Genomic DNA, 27990 nt, shown 5'->3' on the forward strand with positions numbered 1-27990 from the left:
TGGTATAGTAATGCTTTGTGATAATGAAAGACATTTGTCCAAATCAATGTCACATGGATGTATGATAAATACATTCAAATATTATTATTAGTTATTACACAATACGATAATCGAAAAATTCTTCTGATAATTTTTATCATAGTTGAGAAAGAGGATACTGACTTTAATTTTTTTCTTAATAACTTACACAAACACACACACACATATATATATATTTATTGTTAAAAAGACAACATATGCATAATTTGTGATAAAAAAAAATAGGATTACACCAGCGATTGATCGTTTGGACCGATCTTGAAAACCTTCACATATCTTTCATCATTATTATGTTTGACATATTGCAATAAATTATCAGGGAATATACAAAAAGGATTATCAACTAACTTTGCTTTGTATATGTATTTTTTTTACTATTTTAATATGAATTACCATTGTATTTATTAATTTCTATAACTAATTGATATTTAATTATTAGGGTAAGAATTGTTTTCCTACCTATTTGAGGATATATTCGAATATTTGGAAAGAAAAAATAAGAAAGGTTATGATCATAGACTTAAATAACAATCTGTTATTAAAATAACGACAACTATATAACAGTAATAATATCGTCTATAACCGTTATTGCTGGACCGTGATACTCATAATGATCGTACTAAAATTTATTATGTCCACGTTCACGATAAACGTAACATAATCACAGTTTAAATTAGTGGTGTTCACTACATTGCTTGCATCCTTATAAAGAAATTGGTTCAATCATTTGATGGACCATTGATATGATCATATGACCATCAATTTGGTTGAGGCGATCATTCTTCTTTGAATGGGATGTGCCATTTGCCTATAGCTTTTATTGTGAAAGCAACATATTATCAATTATCCAAGTCATTTGAGACTATTGGAGAATAAGCAGTTACTTTGATGACTGTTATGCATATTGCCAATTCAAAACTTAAGGATCTCCTAAACACATATGTTATGAAATCATATGTCATGTTCGTTTAGAATTTTTCATGTACAAATAAAATATTTTGAATTACCGAATTAGCGCTATCTTTGAAAAGTATAGTGCAAAAACTATATCGAGTTAAACTACTTGAACGTTGGTAAGAATGTAGGGTATTTTAAAAACTCCATTATCCATGCTTACACATCATTGTTACATGTATGTTTATCCATATTGATTACATGACACACGTTAATAACATATACAAGTTTAAGACCATATTCAAGCTTTATGAATATAAGTTTCCTCATATCATTAGCGAACAAGAATGAAATCTGATTAGTGATGAGAGTATAATGCTACCAAATACTTCATCATGTTCACAAGTTAGAAGATTTTCTGGAATTAATTAAGATTTAAATTATTATAATTATTAGAAAAAATATCTTACGATCGAAGTAACGTTTATTGTAAAAACTCATGAGTCACGACACAACAAAAAAAAAATTGTCTTACTTCGTTAGCATTTCATAATCAAGAATTATAATATTTCAATTATTCATTTGTAATTTTTTTTGATAAATTACACATTTAGTACCTAAAGTATATTAAAATATAGAAACATATATATGGAAATATTTTAAAATGTCTCTATATTTCTTGAGTATATAAATATATTTCTGCGCTGTTAATGGGTCTGGAATACCATATCAACATATCTTATGTGGATGATTCAGAGGTCTTTAAGGTATATGGGAATTCAATTTCCTTTATTTGTAATTATTTCTCATATCTGCTCTTCCCATTTTTTATCCTTTTTGAAGTTGGTTTCTAAAGTATGATGTTGCTTTTCGTCTGGTTCAATAGGTTTGCTTGGACTATTGGAACTCCTTTGTCTTGGAGCTATTTGATGCACATCATAACATGGATAATCCTGCAGTAAATGCAAACATGATGGGACTGCAGGTATCAGGATTATTTATTCTACTTGAAGGATTTGTTGCAAACTATTTGGAATGCAGAAAATTACCCTGAATCTCCATTATTGCTCAAGTGTTATCAGTTCTATATGCATTACATTTGTTACGGTCCCAGGTATAGGATCTCATTTGAATAGGACTGCGTTGGCAAGTTGTTTTCTTCTTTCGCTTTCTAGCTATGATTCTCGTCAAAGGTAGAATCCACCTTTAGACTCCTTTGGGAGAGAGTCGCCTGATCTCTATTTTAGGTTTTAGATACATAATTTTATTCAATATCAAAAGACCTCTTATATAGAGGTTACGTGGAATAAAAGACTTGATTAAGGAAACAAGTCTCCTGGTAAGGAAAGACTTCTAAAGCAAGAAATTTAAATTAAGTCTCCTAGTGAGAAAAGGCTTCTAAGAAAGCAAGAAGTTAAAATTGTGCAATATAATAAAATCCAGATAGTAATATTCTGATTACTAATAATGATAAAACTGATCTTTCCTAAAATAATTATATTCTTTTTCCCAGAAAGAAAATTTTCTTTTCCTAGTAATTAAACCTAATAATTAATTTAACATTACTTGCCTCTTGAAAAAAGAGCTTGTTCCCAAGCTCGAGATTGCATGGTTTGCAATTTGTCCCTTTGGATCCGGCTTAGGGTCATCTTGATTTGCCACCTCTAACCAGAATACTCATTGGCATAGATGTCCTGTTAAATAGGGTTCGTATAACAAAGACCCATAGACCTTAGTTCAAGCATCTCTACTTGATTCAATCTTTTGAAAATTGATGGGTTTTCTGTTTTCGAGTTAGATACTTGATTCTGCCAGGTTGTACTTAGCAGGCCAATGTTTTTGGTCAGCTGGTTTTTTTATCTCAAAGGTTCGATCAAGATTCATAGCTTGAACCAAATCCTGTGTTTCTGCATCTTCACATCTATTTGAATTGAATTCGACAGTTAAAAAATTAAGGCTAAAGATGTCAAAAGCCCTAAAACTTTTGGGGGGAAAATCAATTTAGTCCCTGAATCTCTTTGTTTGCACCCAATTAAGCTTATACTTAAAAATTTCATCAATCACTTACTTTTGCAAGTTTAGACAGATGATTTGTTAGATAAGATCTCTCTCTCTCTCACACACACGCACACACACGATTTCTACTTTCTATGGAGATTGATATGAAATTGGTATAATTCTAGATACACTATGGTAATTTATTATTATTGTTGTAAGTAGATGCTGGCTGTATTTTTAGTGAATATATAACTACTACGGAATTTTCCTGTTCTAGATTACTGCAGAAGGGTCACATATTTCTTGTTAATGAATTGAGTCTGGCAGGTGCGTTTGCTTCCTGGCATGGTTGATGGCATTGGTGCCCAACTTCTGCAACGAAGCCAACTTTATGCTGCTACAATGTCGAAGTTAAGAATGCTCATGATCTGCCATATGGCTAAGCCTGAGGAGGTTCTGATAGTTGAAGATGAAAATGGCAATATTGTTCGAGAGACGTTGAAAGATAATGATGTTCTTGTTCAGTATAAGGTGATAAATCTATATAACCAACTTTCATGAAATCTAATTCCCATTTACAAGGGCCTAATCTTTTATTCCCCTAATAATTGTGGACAATTGGATTCAAAGACGATTTTGGTTTCTTCTTAAGAAAGTTTTATTTGCTTTCTTTTTGAAATTATTTGTATGCTTCACCCAATAAGATATCCAACTGGTGTATTTATCTTGTCTGAAGATGCCTGTAAAGTAATTTTTCTTTTATCTTCCAAACACTATGTGACAGGCTTTATTATACCAACAACTAATGTTTTAGAAGTTTTTCTTTTTTGGTTGTTATTTTTCATATATATATATATAGTAGTAGTAGTTTTCTCCTGGTTTCTATTGTTAATGGAGTTATATGTTGCAGATTATGAGGGAGACGTTGATTTATTTGTCTCACTTAGATCATGAGGATACTGAAAAGCAGGTATAGTGCTATGAGACGGGATTGTCTCAGGAAATGCGGGTTAATATACGGCTAATATACGACAGTACCGGATATATTAAAATGTATTTAATAAATTCGGTTTAGCGGTACCTATTATGTTGACAACTAATAATGTTTTAGGTAGAAAATATGAAAAACTATTAAAAAATTTGGTAACCGGTAAACTTTGGTTATCGGTAAGTATCTATCCTTTTTATAAAAGTGTCCATACTTTTAACATATCAAGTAAATTTTACCGGTTTTGTCATAATGAATATGGTTTTGTCATATTTTTACCTGTTATATTGTAAAGTATCTATCCTTTTTATAAAAGTGTCTATACTTATTTCACTGTGAAAATATATTTATTATTATCTTTGGTTAATATTGTTAAATTTAAATTCTAAATAATATTTTATAAAATATCAAAACAATCAAATAATTTTTGTGTAAATGAAATTATTAAATTAATATTGTAGGTGGAAAACATGAAACACTATTAAAAAAAAATTGAAACATAAATTACATAACTTTAAAAAAAGTATATATCATTTTTATAAAAGTGTTTATACTTATAAAAGTAGGTCTAAGTCATGAAGAAATATTAAAAAATTGTGCTACCGGTTCGTGTCGATCCAAATTAAAAATGTGTCGATCCAAAACGATATAAAAGGTAAAATTATGACAAAACCGGTATAGAAATGATAAAACCGGTAAAGCGCTACCGGATACATTTAAAGTGTCGGTACTTTAATATAAGGATCGACACTTCGTGAATTTAAAAGAGAAGCAGTTTTAAATCCTATAAAGTGTCGATACTTTTAAAAAATGTATCGATCCAAAACGATATACCAGGTAAAAATATGATAAAATCGGTATCAAAACGATAAAACCGGTAAAAGGTTACCGGATATATTAATAGTGTCGATACTTTATATAAGGATCGACACTTTGTGAATTTAAAAGAGAAACAGTTTTAGCGCCTATAATGTGTCGATACTTTAAAAAAATATATCGATCCACAACGATATAACAGGTAAAAATATGATAAAACCGGTATCAAAATGATAAAACCGGTAAAATGATACCGGATATATTGAAAGTGTTGATACTTTCGTAAGTACGTGTAATAAATTATCGACACTTTCAAAGAAATAGGTAATTATCCTTTCGAAAGTATCGACACCTGACATAAAAGTATCGACACTTTTGTATTTGTATCGATTAAATATAAATAACATATCCGATGAAAATATAAGCTAAATATCCTCTGAAAATAGATAGAACGTACGAGTTTTTGAAATCGAAGCGTAATTGTTGCTGCATTTCAGAAGGCGTTTCTAAAGCGAAGTTTGTTTGTTTGTTGTTGCAGTCGAATCGAAAAGTATGTTGTCGAAACCCTAATTTTTTATTATTACAGTAATTGCGATAGGGTTTTTATGTGTTGTTTGGGGTTTTGGAGTAAAGAAGCATTTGTGACCGATTGCAGGTAGAAAGTGATATTCAAGGAAAAATATAAATGTCGATACTTTTATTAAATATTATAGGTAGAAAATGATATTATATGTTGTATAAATGTGCCGACACATTTTGGTGTGGCCATTCAAATTCTTTTGAAGAAAACCGTTTTACCACAAGAGTAGTTATCTATATTTGTATATTGAATAAAGTGTATATAACAAAATAATTTGATTTGCGTAAACTGATATATGAAGGAAAAATGGAGTCAATGGGTTGGAAAATTGTTGGTGGAGCAGATGACTTTGAAATTGAGGCCGAGACTCGAAAGCAACCAAAGGGTGTATATATGTACTTCTAGTAAGTATCAATGTCTTTTTGTTATTATTGTTGAAATGGTAATTGGATTAAAGTATCGATAAACTTTAAATTGATTACAAATTTTAAATGTTGATAGTATGGCCGAATGCAAAAGGATGAAGGAAGATGGCACACAGAGCGGTTCGGTATGTAAAATGAAATTGACATTGAGTAGTATTTAGTGTTAATGTATTGATTAAGAAACGTTTATGTTTTATATTAGGTGACAAAAGATGTGAGGTCCAAATGGAATTCAATGAGTGATGCTGAAAAGGAACCTTACATCACACAGTCAAGGAATGATAGTAAAGAATACAAAGAACGGAGGAAAGCACATGAAAATAAGGTATTCATTAAACTTGTAAATACGTTGATACAAAATATATAAGAACTATAACATTATATATTGTTAAAAAATGTAGGAAGTGTCGACAAGATGCAGCATTAAAAGGGTGAATTTATTAATTAAACACCTTAAGGAGAAGGATCAATTGAATGTGCTGGGAGAAATAGGTTTTGGATCGTTGGTAGGAGTAAGGGATCGACCTATTCGGAGGGAATTGTGTCGATCTTTGATGGCGCAATTTGATGTCAGACAATGTATTGCTAAATATGGTGATTTTTCATTTCCTCTCGGGATCCCATGTGCTGCAGCCGTATTGGGGGTAGAAAATGAAGGCAAAAGTGTTGTAGAAGTCTGTAAGAGTAAGGACTAGAAAGCACTTGCCTCCAACTATGGTTTGAAGCATAAGGTGACATATGCTGAAATTGAAGAGGAAATAAAAAGTGGATCTTACGTTGGGGATGAGCTGAAGGCCAGAGTTCTATTATACATTGTCGGTATCTTTCTTTGTCCAACGGGTAATACGTCAACGAACAAAGAACATATGAAGCTCATTTGTGATGAAGGCTTGAAGGGTGAATTCAATTGGGCTGAATATATCCATTCGAGATTGATTGAATCAATAATCACCTTTAAAAAGGGCAGCAGAGATACCTCAAAGGGTGCATAGCAATCTTAGAGGTAAATGAGTTGAAGAATTTTTTTGTGTTTTTATATAAAAATATAAATTTTATTATAAATGCAGGTTGCACTGTTTGATTTTTGGTCGGGCTGTGAGGCAGTGCCGGCTTATGAAAGAACCGGAGTGGCACGCATCCGTGCATGGGGGAAGGAAGAGGTGGTTAGAGTGATGGTGAAGTTGAAGTTGGATAGAACGAAGAAGCAAGAAAGGGTAATAAATGTAATTAAATAATATTAAGAATATAATTAATGTCTTAATATTGTAATTTAATTTTGAAGGTTATTGGCAAGGATGTAGAGGAGGCGGTGGAGGCAGAGGAGAAGAAAGGAGGGATGGTTGTATTGGGGGGATGACGGTGAGTGGGACGACGGTGAGGGAAAACAGAGTAACTTCGACATTTTGATGTCTGAATTGGCTGATATCAAAAAAATCCAATTTGAAATCATGCAAAGACAATCAAGAGTCGAAGAGAAACTTGAGAGAGTCGAAGATACACTTGAGAGGCATAAGGGGGTAGTGGAAGGAAAAATAGATGGAGTGGTGAAAGAAGTAGAGGTGTTGAGGGGTGAAAGAAGTTGGGGTGTTAAGGGGTGATATTAAGATGGTGACGGGTGAAAAATTTGAGGGAGTGGTGAAGGAGGTTGTGGAATTGAGGAGTGAACTTACGGGAGTGAAGGGGGTGGTTGATAAATACTTGGATGAAGGAGATCAATTGAAGGGTGAAATAAAAGAGATGAAGAGCTATGTAGAAAAAAATACGATGAACTGAAAAAATATGAAGAAGAAAAGAGGGAGGAAAGAAGAAGAGATGGAAGAAATGAGGAGGAAGGAAGTCGATGTCATTTATACATCGGAGAGTGTTATAGCAGCAGATTTGGATTCGGAATGTCCTGTACCCCAGAAGAAGAAGCAGAATGTAAGTTGAATAAAAGAAAACTTAATTTGATTTTTATTATGTTGTTGTGACAAAAATTTGTATGCAAAATTGTAGGTTGAAAAAGTGGATATTCCAAGCGGAATTGATGACATCGAAGCTGCAATTTGTGATTATTTATGGAATAGCGAGTTAGAATCGGAGTAAGTGAAATATATTGCTTTGTGAGTTATATTTAATATTTCATGACAACATATTAATCCTAATGATTCATACAGATATTCTATAATATCAATGGGAAATCAATTCGCTAGTGTATACGACGTTGCAACATTGAAGCCTACGGAATGGGTTGACGGTGTGGTAAGTAGAAAGTAGAAAATGTTAAAACTTATTGAATATGTTCTGATTGTGTAATTAATTTTGTTAGGTTATTGATTTGCTCGCCTGGACAGTATGCTACGATTCTCAAAAGTCACTCCGGAGGATTGGCTACCTTCCATACCACTTAGCGGTGAGTTAAATTAATAAATGGAGATAAGTAGTGTTATAGACGGTAAATTAATAATGTTTGTTGCGTAATTGCAGCAGCAAGCGTTGGATGACAACAGCAAAGAAAGTGTTGAGGGTATTGCTAGCTTCTGGGGTCCCATACTGAATAACTATGTGAAATTCACCGACTGTGAGAAGGTAAGACACCATACCAATTGCAAATGATGTTTTCGGATATAGAATGTTGAATTTTGTCAAATTGGGTGTGAAATTTGTTGCAGATCATGATCACAATAAACTACCATAATTCACATTGGTATCTGTTGGTGTTGGATATAGTAGATCGTGTTGCAACAATATATGATAGTATGTTTACAACTGAAGCAGCTAAACAGAGAGTGAAGGATGCTAAGAGATTGGTATGTATGTATGTATGAAAGGACATTATGTAAATTATAATGCATAATTTTTTTGGTGCATAACTTCTTCTATTTTAATGCAGATTAAAATATTAGATTCTTATAATAAGAAATGCATTTGGGTTGAATCCTGTGGATCTCTAGGAAAGTATCCCTTGAAAAATTTCAAATTTGTGGAGCATAAGAAGAATAAGCAATTGAATGGGTATGAGATGTTATCACAAATAGAAAGCTTAATTTATGCAGTATTCATCATAATTGACATGTGTGGTTTTCAAATTTTGTAACAGACATGATTGCGGCATGTATGTGATGATGTGGATGGAATCGATCGGTTCTACAGGGGCAACTGGTGATTTTGTAAGTAGATAGAAAAATTCGTTTGTGGTAAAATTGTTAAAAGTCGTAGATTGAATGCTGTAATTGACAATACTTAACGTTCTGACAATTTGAATATAGGTTGTTGGAGACTGGGATCGATCGCGAATATTAAACGATCTCGTAAGCCACAATCAAAATGAACGAAGACATGAGATAACAAAAGCTGCCATATTACATAAGAATAACAAAAGGATGCAATGATGTAAATGTAAGGTTAATTTTGTATAAGATTTATAATTTTGTATACGATTTATATTTTTGTATGTGAATATAATTATGAATGAGATGAGAAAAGTTAGCAGTATGTTGTTGTACATGTTTCTTATACACATTAAGGGTCATGTTGATACTTTGAAGTAAAAGGCAAATTTACAATATGGCCAACAGGGTGCAACCATAAAGTGTCGAACCATATATAAAAAGTGTCGATCCCAAAAAAATCGAAACCCAAAAGTATAATGTAATATGTAATTTTTCAATCTAACTGGTACAAGTATACCGGTTTTATGAGAGAATATGTCTAAATAATGTGTCGACACTTGTTTAGTTTGTGTCGATATTTTTGGTCCAGAATGAATGGAAAACAGGGTGCAACCATAAAGTGTCGATTCATATATAAAAAGTGTCGATCCCAAAAACATCGAACCCAAAAGTATAATGTAATATGTAATTTTTCAATCTAACTGGTACAAGTATACCGGTTTTATGAGAGAATATGTCTAAATAATGTATTGACACTTTTTTAGTTTGTGTCGATATTTTTGGTCCAGAATGAATGGAAAACAGTGTGCAACCATAAGGTGTCGATCCCAAAAACATCGAAACCCAAAAGTATAATGTAATATGTAATTTTTCAATCTAACCGGTACAAGTATACCTGTTTTATGAGAGAATATGTCTAAATAATGTGTCGACACTTGTTTAGTTTGTGTCGATATTTTTGGTCCAGAATGAATGGAAAACAGGGTGCAACCATAAAATGTCGATCCATATATAAAAAGTGGCGATCCCAAAAACATCGAACCCAAAAGTATAATGTAATATGTAATTTTTCAATCTAACCGGTACAAGTATACCAGTTTAATGAGAGAATATGTCTAAATAATGTGTCGACACTTGTTTAGTTTGTGTCGATATTTTTGGTCCAGAATGAATGGAAAACAGGGTGCAACCATAAAGTGTCGATCCATATATAAAAAGTGTCGATCCCAAAAACATCGAACCCAAAAGTATAATGTAATATGTAATTTTTCAATCTAACCGGTACAAGTATACCGGTTTTATGAGAGAATATGTCTAAATAATGTGTCGACACCATTTAAAAAGTGTCGATATTTTGGTTCAGAATGAATGGAAAACAGGGTGCAACCATAAAGTGTCGATCCATATATAAAAAGTGTCGATCCCAAAACATCGAACCCAAAAGTATAATGTAATATGTAATTTTTCAATCTAACCGGTACAAGTATACCGGTTTTATGAGAGAATATGTCTAAATGTCGACACCATTTAAAAAGTGTCGATATTTTTGGTCCAGAATGAATGGAAAACAGGGTGCAACCATAAAGTGTCAATCCATATATAAAAAGTGTCGATCCTAAAAACATCGAACCCAAAAGTATAATGTAATATGTAATTTTTCAATCTAACCGGTACAAGTATACTGGTTTTATGAGAGAATATGTCTAAATAATGTGTCGACACCATTTAAAACAGTGTCGATATTTTTGGTCCAGAATGAATGGAAAACAGTGTGCAACCATAAGGTGTCGATCCATATATAAAAAGTGTCGATCCCAAAACATCGAACCCAAAGTATAATGTAATATGTAATTTTTCAATCTAACCGGTATAAGTATACCGGTTTTATGAGAGAATATGTCTAAATAATGTGTCGACACTTTTTAGTTTGTGTCGATACTAATTTAAATATCAAGTGTTTTTCCACCGTTCACTATATATAGTACTCTTAATCGAGAAACCATAAACATAAAGGCAAGCAGGCAGAAAATAACTCTTCCTCTTTCTTCTAGCGTTATCATAAGTGACGATCAGATATTCAGGTAAATTTATCGATATTTTATGGGTTTGATTGATTTTTATATTGGAGTTTTTTTCCTGAATGTGTTTGTGTTCCATTGTAATAGCATCCAACAAAAATGGCTCCAAAACGTCAGTGTCAGAAGCGAGGTCTTTCTCAAAGCTCTTCTCAACCCAGTTCTTCTCAACCACAACCTCCTTCTGTAACAAACGATTCTTCTGAGGAAATCAGGTCCTTCGAAACTCTGAACTTTAGATCCGATATGGAGAAACAAAGATGGCAGACGAGTTTTAAAGTAAGGAAGATTCGTCCCGAACGTGTCATTGACCTGGGTTTCTTGTTTGATGATAAATATGCATTTAGTTTTAAATCCACATTTACATCTTGGGGTTGGCTTGAATTCCTTGGTGTAGAACCAAGATATATCCCAACTTAGTTAGAGTCTTCTACAACAATGCTTCCTTACAGCACGAGCCTAATAAGACTAATATAATAGGGATTAATACACATGTCATGGGGAAGGATATATATATATCTCCAGAAACTATTGCGGAGGGTTTAGGTGTAGCGAATACAGGGGATTCAGATGAAAATGGTGTAGATTGGTCTACAATTAAACGGGTTGCTAGAAATAGCCCAATTCACCTCGATGTAGAGTCGAGAGTGTTTCACAAAATGCTCACATGGTATATCCGGCCTAGTGGGGGGAAACATTCAACACTTCGAGACATCGATTATTGGTGGATAGCAAAGTATAAATCCAAAACGGCTCCAAACATTGCAAAACTCATATTTAATACAATTGTATATATGGTCACAAAGGGAGCAACAATTTCAACTACACTACCATATGGATGTGTCATCACCCATCTGTTGAAGAAGAAGGAAGTTGATTTTTCGCATGACGCCCCTGTTCGATTAACCCGCAAGATTGACATGGTATTTATTAAAAAAGCGGGATATGATTTTGTTGAAAAACTTGGTTGGAAGCGTATCAAGGAGGTCAGATTAATCAAGAGAGAGAGGAAATGGACCCCGTTGGCCATGAAGAAGAGCAACCAAGTGGAGACGCAATGATGGAAGAAGCTCCAGTTGCAGAGGATGTCACAATTAAGACCGTGATGGAATACATGGTCAATTTTCGGGAGCATATTGATTCCCTTGTGAGTGGAATGCGATCTGATATTTCATCATTGCAACATGAAGTCTCCATGTTGCGTAACGAATTACGTCAACGATATCAAACGAGTTAGGTAATTCATTATCTATGTTTCTTAACATTTACACGTTCTGAACTTTATTTTATTTTCTTTTAACAGATGTGGACAACCAAGCGGTCAATGAAGATGAAGTTGACGATGAAGATGACGATGATGATGACGATGAAGCTGACGATGATGATGATGATGATGATCCAAACAAGTATATCGTGTCTGCAACGCCGCCTTCAAGAAAACTTTTAATTTTTGATCTCAATGGTGTCCTTGCCTACATCCCAAGACTGCCTGGAGGTTTTAATTCTATTCTTTTGTATCCATTATTTTAACATATAAGCGTAGAACTTTAATCTCATTTTCTTCATGTTGTAGATGTTGTCCTCAGAAGAGGACTATTTGAATTTATGCAATTTTGTGTCGATAATTTTGTTGTTGCCCTTTGGTCTTCAAAGATGAGGTTAGAACATGTTTGAAGCAATTGAATTACTGTAGTCAAAATCGTTAATATACATTTGAATGTTAACATTCAAACTTGATTACAATCTCAGACATAACGTCGACCGTGTACTTGAGAAACTACCTGTATTTTCCGAGCATTTCTATTCGTGTGGGTAAGATGAATGTCATTACAGTTTGCTGACTTTTCGTGTCTATGATTCCTACATATTATGTTCGACTGTTTGTGAACAGGATCAAAAAAAATGCAAAACATACGATTCTGTTACCTACTGTAAAGATCTCAATGATGTTTGGAACGCGTGTCCAGATTTTAACGAGCTAAATACACTTTTGGTCGATGATTCAGCGGAAAAAATGATTTATAATCCGGTAAGTTGCATTTATGCAATATGTTTTTCCAGTTGAACAGGTGTTCATACATTGATTATTTTAACAACTTATGTGTTTATATAGAAATACAATTACATATGTCCACATACCTTTGACGCTGCTTCCCATTCGAACGACAATGCTCTAGGTATGACACAAATTTATTCATGCTTATGCGAATTTAGTTTATTGTTAGTAAAATTGCACCTCATTAGTTTGATAATTGAAATTATTTATGTATGTCCTCAGAAAAAGGCGGAAACATACGAGAGTATTTGGAAAATTTGTTGAAGGCCTCTAATGTTCCGGACTTCGTTAGAAATAACCCTTTTTCATCGGATTAATTTTGTTTGTCGGTACATTATTTGAACATTCTTGTGCATTTATATTTTGGTGTGATTATATTGTGTGTATATTTTCATTAATTATTCCATATTTGCTTCTATGTGTACATATAGATTTGAGGATTGTTGAAATATCAATACTAATGTATATTACATCTGCTTGCAAATGTATCGAAACACATGACTATAACATTGTTTTCGATGATATCCACAACAAAGTGTCGATTTAAAAAAGTGTCGATTGAAAAATATAATAGATAATTTTGTAATATAATCGGTATAAATATACCGGTTTACTTATAAAATAGGTAAATATAAGCGCTACCTATTACATAACTTACATATTATTAAATTAAAAACAATAAACATATATATTACATATTTATTATTATCTTTGGTTAATATTGTTAAATAAAAATTATAATATTATTTTATAAAATATCAAAACAATCAAATAATTTTTTGTGCAAATGAAATTATTAAATTAATATTGTAGGTGGAAAACATGAAACATACTTAAAAAAAATTGAAACATAAATTACATAACTTTAAAAGAAGTATCGATCCTTTTTATAAAAAGTATGGACACTTTCAATATAATAGGTAAAAATATGATGTAATAGGTAGCGCTTATATAATGTAATAGGTATCGTTTATATAATGTAATAGGTAGTGGTTATATTGTAAAGTATCTATCCTTTTTATAAAAGTGTTTATACTTTTTTCACTGTGGAAAACATTAATTTAAGGTTATCTTTTGAGTGAGTTTTAAGATATTAATTTAGTAATTATAAGCGTCTAATGATTTATTTTTTACATTACGATATATATTATTATTAAATTAAAAATTCTAAATATTATTTTATAAAATATCAAAACAATCAAATAATTTTTTGTGCAAATGAAATTATTAAATTAATATTGTAGGTGGAAAACATGAAACATACTTAAAAAAAATTGAAACATAAATTACATAACTTTAAAAGAAGTATCGATCATTTTTATAAAAAGTATGGACACTTTCAACATATTATAATGTAATAGATAATTTTGTAATATAATCGGTATAAATATACCATTTAAAAAAGTGTCGGTAATTTTAAGTAACGCGGTTTTTCTTCCTTCATTCAAAATATTTATATGTACATACAATAGGAGTCATGTTGATACTTACGATATATGGAGATCGTTGTCATTCCATTCCGTCTTCGAAAAAATCAGTTGATGTAGGCTGTGTGCTTGTACTCAAACTGAGCTTGACTTGAGGACATGTTAGTTTGTTATGTCCCTCACCGTTGCAGTACCCACATCGCCTAATTTTCTTCTCGACCTTGTTCTTCGGCACTTCTTTTCGCTTGAGTTGTTTTCGTTGAGGGTCACGAACATTGTTTACTACAATGCTCTGGTTGACTGAATGATTCAAACCAAACGAGTTTTCTAATTCTTCTATTAGTGTTTTCATCTCATCTCTTGCGGTTTTGAAAGACTCGTCTGTCTTTGATGCAATGTAGCATAACCTACTTGACGTTGAATGTAGAGCAGCGAACCTTGCCATTTGCATCACTTCTGGAGACACATTCAAATCAACATAGCTGGGTGCAGAAGCCTTCGCATCATTAGTCCACCTACTTTGAATCAAAGTCCCGGGCAAATATGTGTAGTCCAATTGCTTCAAAATGTGAAGTTGATGGCGACACGGAAGTCCAACGGTCTCGAATTTTTTGCAGGAGCAAATTAGAGTTTTCGTACGAGAATCAAAACTAATTTCAAATTTCCTATTTTTTTCCTGCGTACTTTGACAAAATATAATGTTGACATTCATCTGATAAGGACTTAATCTCTGCCTCAATCCGGTACAATGTCTCCCGTATAAGTTCATCTTGGAACACACGAAAAGATTCGCGGGTAAAAATCACAGCGGCATGGCTTTCAAGGTCGACTAGTTTTGTGATCTGGAAGGGCTTCGTATGGGAACTTAAGTAATCCGCTTTCAACTCGTTCATACGCATTCTACTAATTCCATCTTCAATTGCACGAACAACATCTAAATATGTCTTCTCGTGTTTCAGTGCAATAGCTAGTGAAGCATTCATAGACTCGCACCTTTGTGTTGAGCGAATATTGGCAAAGAAATGACCGGTTAGATATGCTTGTGCCCATAAGTGTCGTATATTTCCCTTCTCAATCACCCATGGATGCTTTTGGACGTTGAATTCTGAAACAACCGAACGCCATTGAATATCAAATTCCTTGGTTGTCCACCAGGAAGCCATGCATTTTGAGAATGCTGCTGTAAACTTTGGGTCACCAATGTTAGCTTGTGCATTGCGAGAAAGATGCCAAGAACATAATCTGTGCTTAGCAAAAAGGATAACAGATTTGATAGCCCTCTGCATTGCCCTATCCCCATCGGTTACAACGGAAATAGGTGATTTATTCATCATGGCTTCTAAAAAATTATGTAGCACCCACTCGAAAGATTGAGACGTCTCGTCAGCGATTATGGCAGTGGCAAACACAATTGTGTTATGGTGATGATTGACACCAACAATAGGCATAATTGGTCGACCATACAAATTATCTTTGTACGTTGTGTCAAACGCAATTACATCACCGAAGCATGTGTAATCCGATCTCGATGTAGAATCCGACCAAATAAGATTATACAATGCCCCCGATTCGTCTACCGAGTATGTCATAAAAAACTTGGGATTATCATGTTTCTTATAATCAAAGTAGGCAATAAGCGCATTCACATCCCCATCGACGATTTCCTTTGCTTTACCTCTTTGAAGTGCATTGTAGAGGTCTTTATGTGTAAATCCAACATTATGATAGCCCCCTGCCTGCTGCGTTAAATAGTTCATTACTTGTGACGTGCCAACACCGACCTCTTTCAATGTTGTTGCCTCATCGATATCAGCCTTACTTACAGCTCTATTAGAACGCATAAATGGTGTTATAGCAGGTGTGCACAATGCATGATTATGTTTATGATCAGACTTACTTATAACCCACTGATCGTTTGTATTTGTTGCTGTAACTACGACTCTATCCTTACATCCTGTTCTTGTGACTGGCGTATGAGCATGTTGACGATCAACAGTATTGACTTTTGATACTCAAAACCCTTCTTTGGAACAACAAAATTCTTGTGTCTTCACATTCCCTTCCACGTCAAGCCGTGTTGTTCCCTTACGTGCACTAAACCCATGATCCCGTGCGAATCCCTTGTAAAAGTATCAAGCTTGATCACGTGAACAGAATAGCTGACCAACCAATCTGTCAGATTCATCAACATTATGTACTTCATGGCATTCCTCGGTTGGCTTAACATTGTCTACATCAGTATTATATATGGCAAAAATTTTGTTGTGCAAGTTCAGTACTCCAGGAGTTGATGGAGATGTAAGCAAAGGTTCATTTTGAACATGTTTCAGTCGTGCTGCTTTCAATAGGATGTGGCATTGGTAGTGGTAGTTAAAGGGTGCGTATAACATTAAATTCGCAGTACATATTTAGGTATGTACAATAACTACAAGTATATTTCATTAAATTAGGTATATACAATAACTATTTAGGTATGTACAATAACTACATATTTAGGTATATACATCTTTTGAGTGAGTTTTAAGATATTAATTTAGTAATTATAGGCGTCTAATGATTTCTTTTTTACGTTACGATATATATTATTATTAAATTACAAATTCTAAATATTATTTATAAAATATCAAACAATCAAATAATTTTTGTGCAAACGAAATTATAAATTAATATTGTAGGTGGAAAACATGAAACATACTTAAAAAAATTGAAACTAAATTACATAACTTTAAAAGAAGTATCGATCCTTTTTATAAAAAGTATGGACACTTTCAATATAATAGGTAAAAATATGATGTAATAGGTAGCGTTTATATAATGTAATAGGTATCGTTTATATAATGTAATAGGTTGTGGTTATATTGTAAAGTATCTATCCCTTTTATAAAAGTGTTTATACTTTTTTTAATGTGGAAAATATTAATTTAAGGTTATCTTTTGAGTGAGTTTTAAGATATTAATTTAGTAATTATAGGCGTCTAATGATTTATTTTTTACGTTACAATATATATTATTATTAAATTAAAAACAATAAACATATATATTACATATTTATTATTATCTTTGGTTAATATTGTTAAATTTAAATTCTAAATAATATTTTATAAAATATCAAAACAATCAAATAATTTTTTGTGCAAATGAAATTATTAAATTAATATTGTAGGTGGAAACCATGAAACACTATTAAAAAAATTGAAACATAAATTACATAATTTTAAAAAAAGTATCGATCATTTTTATAAAAAGTATGGACACTTTCAACATATTATAATGTAATAGGTAAATTTGCAATGCTATCGGTATAAATATACCGATTTACTTATAAAATAGGTAAATATAAGCGCTACCTATTACATTATATAAGCGCTACCTAGTATGTTATTGTACTTTATAATATTTCTGGTTAAATAATATAACATAACCGGTCTAAATTTTAACCGATCACTTATTTAATCAGTCACGCCGTATATTAACCATTTTTTAAGGTTCGCACCGCATAACTACCCCTATGAGACATTTATAATTTTCTGTTTTCTTAAAGGTAAATGATGTTATGTACTGCTTCTGACATTATTTTCCCGAGGTTGGTAGTATAATGTGTTTGCTAATAACAATGAAAAGTGGTCCTCTCTTTCCCTTTATCTCTCTCTAAACAACATAGACCTCTCATGGGGGTAGTCCGGCCCATATGTGCCAAGCCTTTGATAAGGCATATTCAAATTCATGTTGGCCTGGCTCAAATTAATAGTTAATAATAAATATTATTTTATTTAAATTTGATTATAACATATATTTTAATATTTTATTACTTTTTAAAATAGTAAAATGGGTTAACCTGGTTGGCTGGAATTGTTTTTGGACAAGGAAATTTAATACTTATTGGGGCTGCAGCCCAGCCCATGGTGCATCAGAGAAAAAAGAATCTCTCTAATTTTGATAACCTAGGGAGACTGAAGGTTTCCACTATAGTTCAGTCTTGGATCTTTGTATTTCCCCCCCTCTAGGCATCTTAAGCATCAACTATTTTCTATTCATCATTCTTTCTCTGAAGTTTATGGAAGAATTTTAAAGTATATGATTAAATTTTGGTTTGTTTCATTATCTATGTAACACAGATGCTAAAGAAATTGAGCAAGCAATTGACTGGTGAGGATTGGACTTGGAACAATTTGAACACATTATGCTGGGCAATAGGATCTATTTCTGGTTCTATGATGGAAGAAAAGGTATCCTTTACACCAAGAATTGTTAGCTGTTGTACATGATGTGGTTTGTCGTATATGTATTTACTTGCATGAGTTGCTAGCCACTCTTACTTGCATCCATTATACTGATATATGTTAAAATGTTTGGTGTTAATGACAGGAAAACAGGTTTTTGGTTGCGGTCATTCGTGATTTGCTGAATTTGTGTGAATTCACTAGAGGGAAAGACAATAAGGCTGTTATTGCTAGTAACATTATGTAAGATATAGAATTTCATTAGTATTTGTAGACTATTTCAAGCATGCTTCATTTCGCTTACAACCCATGCTTTTATTTTGATGGCATGGCTATCTTTTGGTCACCTTGGCATGTGGTTATTGGTGACGTAGGGATCCTGAAGGATCTTATTTACTGCGTGTCTTCTGCATGCTATACTTGAAAAATATTAATTTAATGTTTGTTGGTTTTATTGCAGGTATGTTGTTGGACAATATCCAAAGTTTTTAAGGGCTCACTGGAAATTCCTGAAAACTGTCATAAATAAGCTGTTAGAATTCATGCATGAAAAACATCCAGGAGTTCAGGTAAACTAATTGTGAAAATAAATAATAGTTATCTTAATGTTTGATCAAGTAATTCAATGATGAAAACACTCATGCTTAACATTTCTGATGTGCTTGTCATTCTAGTATACATTTGTTATTGGTTATAATGTACAAATAAGTTAGACATTGCCTTTTATCTAATTGTGTTAATGATGATATCATTATATGAATTTTCTACTGATGATGGTGATAATACTAGATTTTGGCTATCATTTTTTTACTATAAGGTCCTAATATAATATGCCGGGTACTTCAGGATATGGCATGTGACACATTCTTGAAAATTGTTCAGAAATGCAAGCGAAAATTTATGATTGTTCAGGTATTATCTACTTTGACATTTTGCCCCTATGGTTATAACCTCTTATACGTGTACCCGTGTCAAAACCTTGTTATATTGATAAACTCCATCTTGTTAATTCAGGTTGGAGAGAATGAACCATTTGTGTCTGAACTTCTATCCGCTCTTGCAAGTTGCAACAACGGTTGCTGATCTAGAGCCTCATCAGATTCATACATTTTATGAATCGGTATGCCTCTTTTCTATGCCTGAACTTTTCTGATCCTTGCATGTCTATTCTGTTGCTGATGCTGGATGATCTTGTTCTTCCTTTTTAATTTTAGGTTGGTCATATGATTCAAGCGGAATCTGATCCCCATAAGAGAGATGAATACTTGCAAAGACTGATGGCTCTCCCCAACCAGGTTTCTCATTGATAAAGAGGAACCGTTTATCCTTCTTTTTAATTTGCTCTTGTGTCCTTGATTCTGTATCATTGCATTTAGATGTGATGAGGTTATGCTGGTAGTCTGTTTCTTAAGGTGTTGGTTATGCAGAAATGGAGTGAAATTATCGGGCAGGCACGTCAAAGCGTTGATGTCCTTAAAGTTCAGGATGTAATAAGAACTGTGCTAAACATACTGCAGGTATTCTTCTTTTATATGCAGTCTTCATTTTTTCTGTTGAATTTTTTTGGAGTATAGTTCACCTAGGTAATTTTTCATATTGTTGGTAGGTATCTGCCTTCTGTTGAAAGATAAACACATAACTTTTTGTCGGGTTGTATTGCATTGTTTGAAAGTTTTTCATTTATACGGAGGGGAGGATTCTTAATTGCTATGATAATTGATGATTCATGTCCATGTATCCATTGACTGGATTCGTTGGTGGTGGATTAGAGCTTTTCTTTTCTTGCAGACTTGTTATTTGTGATGTATGCATCCTGTGGTTAGAACTCAATGCTTTTCGGGATTTAATGGGACTTAGACTGACTGTTCACCTTGCAGACAAATACAAGTGTGGCTAGGTCTCTTGGAACATTCTTCTTATCCCAGATTTCTTTAATATTTCTGGACATGCTAAATGTATACAGGTAAACCTGTTTTAGTTGTTCAAAATGCAAGTTTGAGAATGGAAATGCAATGAACTCTCTTCTTGCTATTATGGACAATTTATGGCGTTGTAATGAATTGGACAGGATGTACAGTGAGCTTATATCAAGTAGTATTGCAGAAGGAGGACCCTTTGCTTCAAAAACATCCTATGTGAAACTTCTACGGTGAGACCAACTTTTAGTCTCCCTTTTTTTCTTTGTTCCATCAAAAAAATTATTGTTTATTTATTGTATTTATGAGGCAGATCTGTTAAGAGGGAGACTCGAAAGCTCATAGAGACATTTTTGGACAAGGCAGAAGATCAACCACAAATTGGGAAACAATTTGTGCCCCCAATGATGGATCCAGTTCTTGGTGACTTTGCCAGGAATTTGCCTGATGCTAGAGAATCTGAAGTTTTGTCACTTTTTGCTACAATAATAAACAAGTATGTTAATGATTTCACAGTCTTTCATATTTGTTAACGTAATATTTAACATTAATCAACAACTTGTTGAGTACTTGAAGCACTTGATCCTTCAGAGATTAGGGTTAGGATGAATTTTCTGATAAGTGCTTATTATCGGTATTCGGCCATGTATGCTTTTCATATTTCTTCTTAGGCCCAGCTGAAAAGTGATGTTGGAAGCCACTGAAATTGCCATAATTTTTTATTCCCTTGGTAGTGCAAATAGTTTTGTTTTTTTATGTTGGTGTTTTATTCCCATGTACTCCTGACATTTTTCATTGGTGTGTCAGAACTCTTCTAAGCTTTAGTTGGATATTTAAATTATTTAAGGTCAAGTGCAGCATTCTATTTGTGCCTAAAACATCGCAACATTGACCTTGTATTTATCATACTTGTTCTTGCTAAGTAATGCAAATTCTCTTTAGTATTTTTATTTTGTTGCCAATATAGCATGATATCTTACATATCTTATTTTGGTCCTGTTATTTATTCATGAAGGTATAAAGCTGCAATGATAGATGATGTTCCTTGTATCTTTGAAGCTGTTTTCCAATGCACAATGGAGGTGAGTCTTTTATATATATATATATATATTGATAAGAATTGTAGACCTCATTAAAAACCCCCTTCTTGATTATAGGAGCTTATAACCAAGCTCCTTAATCAGTGGAAGGAGGAAAAGAGTGCCTTAGAAATTTATTCAACACCTGAAATTACATAAGATACATCCAGAAAAACACCCCTTCAAAAACAGAAAAACAGAAGACACCCAAAAGCAACCATAACCAACACCACTGACTTAGGGTAAACCAATTTAGATACCTGATTGGTTTACCTCTTACAAAACTACCACCACCCTTACAGACTCAAAGCTTGTGCTTTGCCCAAGAAAGCACAAAACATACAAACCAAAAATCTACAGACAATCAACCAATCCCCTGCTTAGCTAACTTATCAACCTCCATATTACAGCTCCTAGGAATCCATCTAAGAACAGCGTCCAAAGCATAAATAAGAGCCCCAATTTCCTGTACCAGATCCCGCAAGGAAGTAGGGGCAGGTTGTTGTTTCTTAATCCAATCCACTGCGCTTTTTGAATCACTTTCGATAATAAGTCTTCCCTTCTTACACCAACCCGATGAATAGAAAAAATCAATTCCCTCCTTAATAGCTTTTAGTTCTGCCAGAATAGGAAGAGTAGACCCTGCTGCTATAGAGAAAGTGGCTAAGGTCGAGCTATTTTTTTTAATAAGAATTTCAGGCCTCACTAAAAACCTCCTTCTTGATTGAAGGTGCTTGTTGATAAGCTCCTTAATCAGCGAAGGAGGAAAAGAGTGCCTTAGGATATTATTGAACAAAACAATAATATACAAGATACAACCCTAAAAGTAAAGTAAACAGACAGGTCAACACAAGGCAACCTTGTGACCCATAAACATAAACATTTAATCAACCAATTCCTTCTTTAGCTAAGGAATCAGCCTCTAAATTGGCTGTCCTGCTTACCCATCTAACCACACCATCGAACATATTAAGCCAATAAACAATTTCTGTAACCAAATAAGCATAAACATGAGGACATAATTCAGCCCCCTTAACCCAGTCCACTGCCATCTTGCTGTCACTTTCAATAATCAACCTGTCTTTGATCCTCGTTCGAAAATCAGCATAGAACATTAGCCCCTTTTGAATAGCTTTTAACTCCATAAATGTTGGAGGCCCCGGACCTACAGGCTCCTTGAAAGACCCTAATGTAGTTCCAGAGGAATCTTTTAAAACTCCTCCTAAACCACTCTTCTTCCAATCCTTAGTCGTAGCTGTATCAACATTAATTTTCACAAAACCCATAGGAGGAGGATGCCACGGAATAGTAGACACAATCATATTAGAATGGGTGGAACAAACGTCCCCTAAGGAGGGGTCTGAAATGAGAGAGTCTTTAAGAATATGCACCCCTTTATTCTTCGCTAGGAACCATGAAGCAACCTGCAGGCTCCTTGAAAGACCCTAATGTAGTTCCAGAGGAATCTTTTAAAACTCCTCCTAAACCACTCTTCTTCCAATCCTTAGTCGTAGCTGTATCAACATTAATTTTCACAAAACCCATAGGAGGAGGATGCCACGGAATAGTAGACACAATCATATTAGAATGGGTGGAACAAACGTCCCCTAAGGAGGGGTCTGAAATGAGAGAGTCTTTAAGAATATGCACCCCTTTATTCTTCGCTAGGAACCATGAAGCAAGCCTAAACCTTGCTAAGAAGAAGAATTCAACCTCATCCAACTTCCCTCCTTCAAAAACAATTGAGTTCCTCAATTTCCAAGTAGTCCAAATAACTACACCTGGAATGAGAGACCAAATCGGAGAATTAGTCTTCAACGCATCCCAATTCAAGAGAAAACTTTTAGCATTATAATGAAAAACAGTTTGAATCTTCCAGAAGTTGAGAAATTTATTCTAAACAGCCCACACCACCGAACACGAGAAAAACAAATGTGAAGGAGACTCTTCCTGCATCATGCAAAGAGGGCATAACAAATTCTGAATTCCTTCTATTCTTCTTTTCACCAGTTCTGTTTTAACAGCCAACCTCCCTAGAACAACCTGCCACAAAAAGGACTCCACTTTTGGTGGCAGCTGACCCCTCCAAACAATCTTACTCCAGAAATAGGCCTATCCGAACATAAAGAACCTGATGAGCATAGATTGACAGCAGATTTCACAGTGAACACCCCATCCCCATACCCTTTCCAAATCATCCCATCCGAATTATCCAAATTTAAAGCAAAAGCCAAGATGATAGTCATCAAATTAGTCCACTGCTCTATCTCCCAGTCATTTAAATTCCTGCGAAATTGCACATCCCAAATCCAGCCGAAAGAGCTATACTCCCCAAACTCAAATAATTTGCCTGTTTTGTTAATCGAAATGGAAAACAATCTAGGGAAAATTAATAGAAGTAGATAATCCAAAGCCCAAGTGTCCTGCCAGAATCGAATAAATTTACCATCTCCAACTAAAAAAGAATACAAACTTCTTAACTTTGAGCCGATAGGGTCATCTTTAAAGTGGTTATTAACCACTGATCTCCAAATCCAAGATACTCTATTTGGAGTCTTACTATCAAACAATAACAAAGAAGGGTCCAAATTATTTAGAACAAATAAGATCCCTCCAGACAGACCCCCTTTCATTTGCAAACCTCCAAGTCCATTTTTCTAGAAGTGCTCTATTCATCAAATTTAGATTCAACACACCCAAAACCCCCTCCATCCTTGGTTTGCATACATTCGACCAGCTAACCCAATGGATCTTACTTTTTTCAACACCCCCACCCCATAGGAAATTTGACATAAATGAATTCAGGGTTTTATGAACCGAAGCTGGTATCTTAAAAAGAGATAAATAATAAATAGGAAGTGAACATAGTACTGACTTAAGCAAGACCAGTCTCCCTGCTAAAGAAAGAGAGGCAGTCTTCCATCCTGTTAATTTTTTGGAAAAATTACTGATTACAGGATTCCAGATAGCAGCAGAATTCCTAGAAGCCCCCAAAGGAAGCCCTAGATATTCAGAAGGAAAGCTTCAAACAGAACAACCAATAGTATTAGCCCACTCATTCACCTCCTCATCATTCAAATTCACACCAAAAAGCTTGCATTTCCTCAAATTGAGCTGTAAACCCGAAATAACTTGGAATACACGAAGCACCCTTTTTACATTTAGAATTTGCATTTTCGAAATGTCAAGAATGAGTAATAAAATGATGTATATAAGGGTGAGCAAAACTCGATTCGATTCGAAAAAACTGATTTTTTTTTAATTTCAAGTTTAAGTTGAGTTTGAATTTGAAAAATTCGACTCAACCAAAAAATCAAAAACTTATCTAGATAATTTGATGGTTGTTTGGTCCTTGATTACCTTATTCCTTAAATTTTTCCTTGATTTTAAGTCTATTTTTTACCAAATTTGATCCAAATGCTCCTAAACTATTGTAGAATACCTATGCATCTTCAATTCATCTTTTTGACAACAAATATTTTATTTTTTTCAATTTAGTCCCTCAACTTTGCATGATTTCCTCATTTCTTCAATTCCTTCTTTATATTAATTCTATGTTTTGACCAAATTTGAACCATATGCTCATCTACCACTATAGAATATTTACATAACTTCAATTCCTATTTTTAACAACAAATTTAATCTTTTTGCAATTTAGTCCCTTCGCTTGCTTTTTATTCAATTTGGTATTGCATTTCTTTTTGCAAATTCTCATCAATACTTTATATTCCCATCAATACTTTGTCCTCAAAATACCTTCGAAAGATATTTGTAAGTTTAGATTGTATTTGATTTATTAAATAACATTACAAGGTGAAAAAGAATATGAAGAAATATATATGTATATTTTATATGGTTAGAGAAAGTAGATGAAGTTGTACCAATTTATAGCATAATATTATAAAAATGTGATTAAATTTGAATAGAAACTCGACTCAAAAAAAAGTTTGAATGATAAAATTGGACTCATCAACTCGATTAACACGAATTTTTTTTACTCGATTCGCCTGGATTGAATACTCGCCCCTAGTTGTATACATGTCATTAATAAAACAAAGGCCCCTCAAAAGTTGTATTCTGTTATTTTATTTTTTTGATGGTGGGAATTTTCTAGATTGTTTTCTCCTTTACTTGAGATTTGACTAAATCTGGATTAGTATGCGAAATTGTATTCTGATATTTAACATGTCATAAATGCATTATTTTATAATATTCTTGCTGAAAGTCTGATGCTGATGGCCAGTTAAAGATGAAATGGTACAGTTTGGTCCTATGTTCCTGCAATTGGGTTGAGTGTCGGATACTCGTATGTCTGAGATCAGTATGCTCAATTTTCCTAACTTTTCTACATATATGGAAGATTGTAACCCAATACATACCCGTGTCTGAATAGTGTTGGACACTGTACTTCAGGGAAGATGAAGAGTCAACCTAACATAGGTTTATTCTTATGCTGCATTGGCTATAATTTTCTTGTTCTCATGACCTGCAGATGATAACCAAAAATTTTGAAGATTACCCAGAACATCGCCTTAAATTCTTTTCATTGCTTCGTGCCATTGCTGCACATTGTTTCCCTGCACTTGTTCAATTTTCAAGTCAGGTTAGTGATGAATTTCTTATTTTTGCAGATCTATTATAGCTGTCCTTTAATTAAAAACGTGAAATATTTCTTTAAGTTTCTTTTCTAAGCTTTAATTTTATTGCTAAGAATGGATTACATAATTCTGTAATCTTCTTGTTGGATGCTCGAAAGAGTTTCAAGGCAATTGTTGTTTATTACAAATTTTTTCCCCACTCATCTTCATCAGCAACTAAAGCACATTATGGATTCAATCATTTGGGCATTCCGACATACAGAAAGGAATATTGCAGAAACTGGTTTAAATCTACTATCGGAGATGCTGAAAAACTTTCAGGTCTGCTAGTGGTGCGATTTTTCATTTTTGATAGTTGTGTTGATATATGAAAAAGATGCTGAGTTTTTGGTTTTGTTAACTTGGCAGGCTTCTGAATTTTGTAACCAGTTCTACCGATTTTGACAATTGAGCAAGAAATTTTTGCTGTCTTGACAGACACATTTCACAAACCTGTCTTCAAGTTGCACGTTTTAATTTTACAGCAGCTGTTCTGCCTGGTTAAGTATCATACTTTGCCTTGATTGCTTTAATTTTGGATCGAAGTTACTCTTAGTTAATGAGTTATTTTCAGGTTTATTGACTGAGCCCTTGCGGGATGCTGCTACGGTTCCATATCCGAATAACGGAATATTTGTTCGTGAGTACACGATAAAACTTCTAGTACATCATTTCCCAACATGACTGCAGCTGAGGTAAAATAACGGATTCATATCCAATCAAATTATTTTTTTATCCATAGAGTTGATAAAATCGGTTATATGCGGATTGCAGGTCACTCAATTTGTGAATGGACTATTTGAGTCGAGAAATGATTTGTCAACATTTAAGAATCACATACGGGACTTTCTTGTGCAATCAAAAGAATTTTCAGCTCAGGTAAAAGAATTTTCAACATTTAAGAATCACATACGGAACCTTTTTAGCTTCAAGCTTATTAATCTATGTTACTCCCAGTGGAGTTTAAAATAATGTTGTTTGATAAATATCGGGTTTGCTTTGATGACCGAGCTGATCATTTAGCTGTATTTTCTGCAGGACAATAAAGATCTCTATGCAGAAGAGGCTGCTGCACAGAGGGAAAAAGAGCGGCAAAGGATGCTTTCAATCCCGGGGCTAATTGCTCCAAACGAGATGTTGGACTCGTAGATGTGGCTGATTTTTCCTTGGAAGTTAATTTCTTAAATTTGATATGGGGGAGGTTGTGCTTTGGTTTCAACAGCCATATCCTTGAATGTATACAGACAACAATTTCGCCCATTGTTATTCATCTTTCCCATAACGTGCTACTTTTGTGGTGAACCAGGAAGCTGCTCGAGATCACAATTGCTGCTGCCGGAGATGCTGCATGTATGTCAAAGTGGTAATGTGTAGAATATTTAGGTAGGAGAAATACATAGTTCCAAATTCAATACAAGAGTTTTGGGGTCCAGTTTGATATTTGTACCGTTTAGAGGTATTGATAGATTCATACTAGGGTTAAAAGGAACACTAACCTCGGAAAGTTGTGCAGGATTCAATTTTCTTCTTTTGCTTTTGGGGTTTTTGATTTAAGTAGAATGCCATTATTATGTGGTTTTAGTTTCAGTGTTTTGCTAAGAGGGGCCTTTCTCTATTTTGTTATGAAGAGACATATTTTTTAATTGGTTATAATATATTACTTCAACTATTGCCTTAGTCATGGTTTA

General features: G+C 33.6%; 1 pseudogene; it reads left to right on the forward strand.

The window, feature by feature from the left end:
• The first annotated feature begins 10 nt into the window (after positions 1-10).
• LOC120116066 lies at positions 11-27917 on the forward strand (annotated as a pseudogene).
• Positions 27918-27990: the final 73 nt, after the last annotated feature.

The sequence above is a fragment of the Hibiscus syriacus genome, unplaced genomic scaffold (genome assembly GCF_006381635.1).
Source record: "Hibiscus syriacus cultivar Baekdansim isolate YM2019G1 unplaced genomic scaffold, ASM638163v2 tig00110283_pilon, whole genome shotgun sequence".
Lineage (NCBI taxonomy): Eukaryota > Viridiplantae > Streptophyta > Magnoliopsida > Malvales > Malvaceae > Hibiscus > Hibiscus syriacus.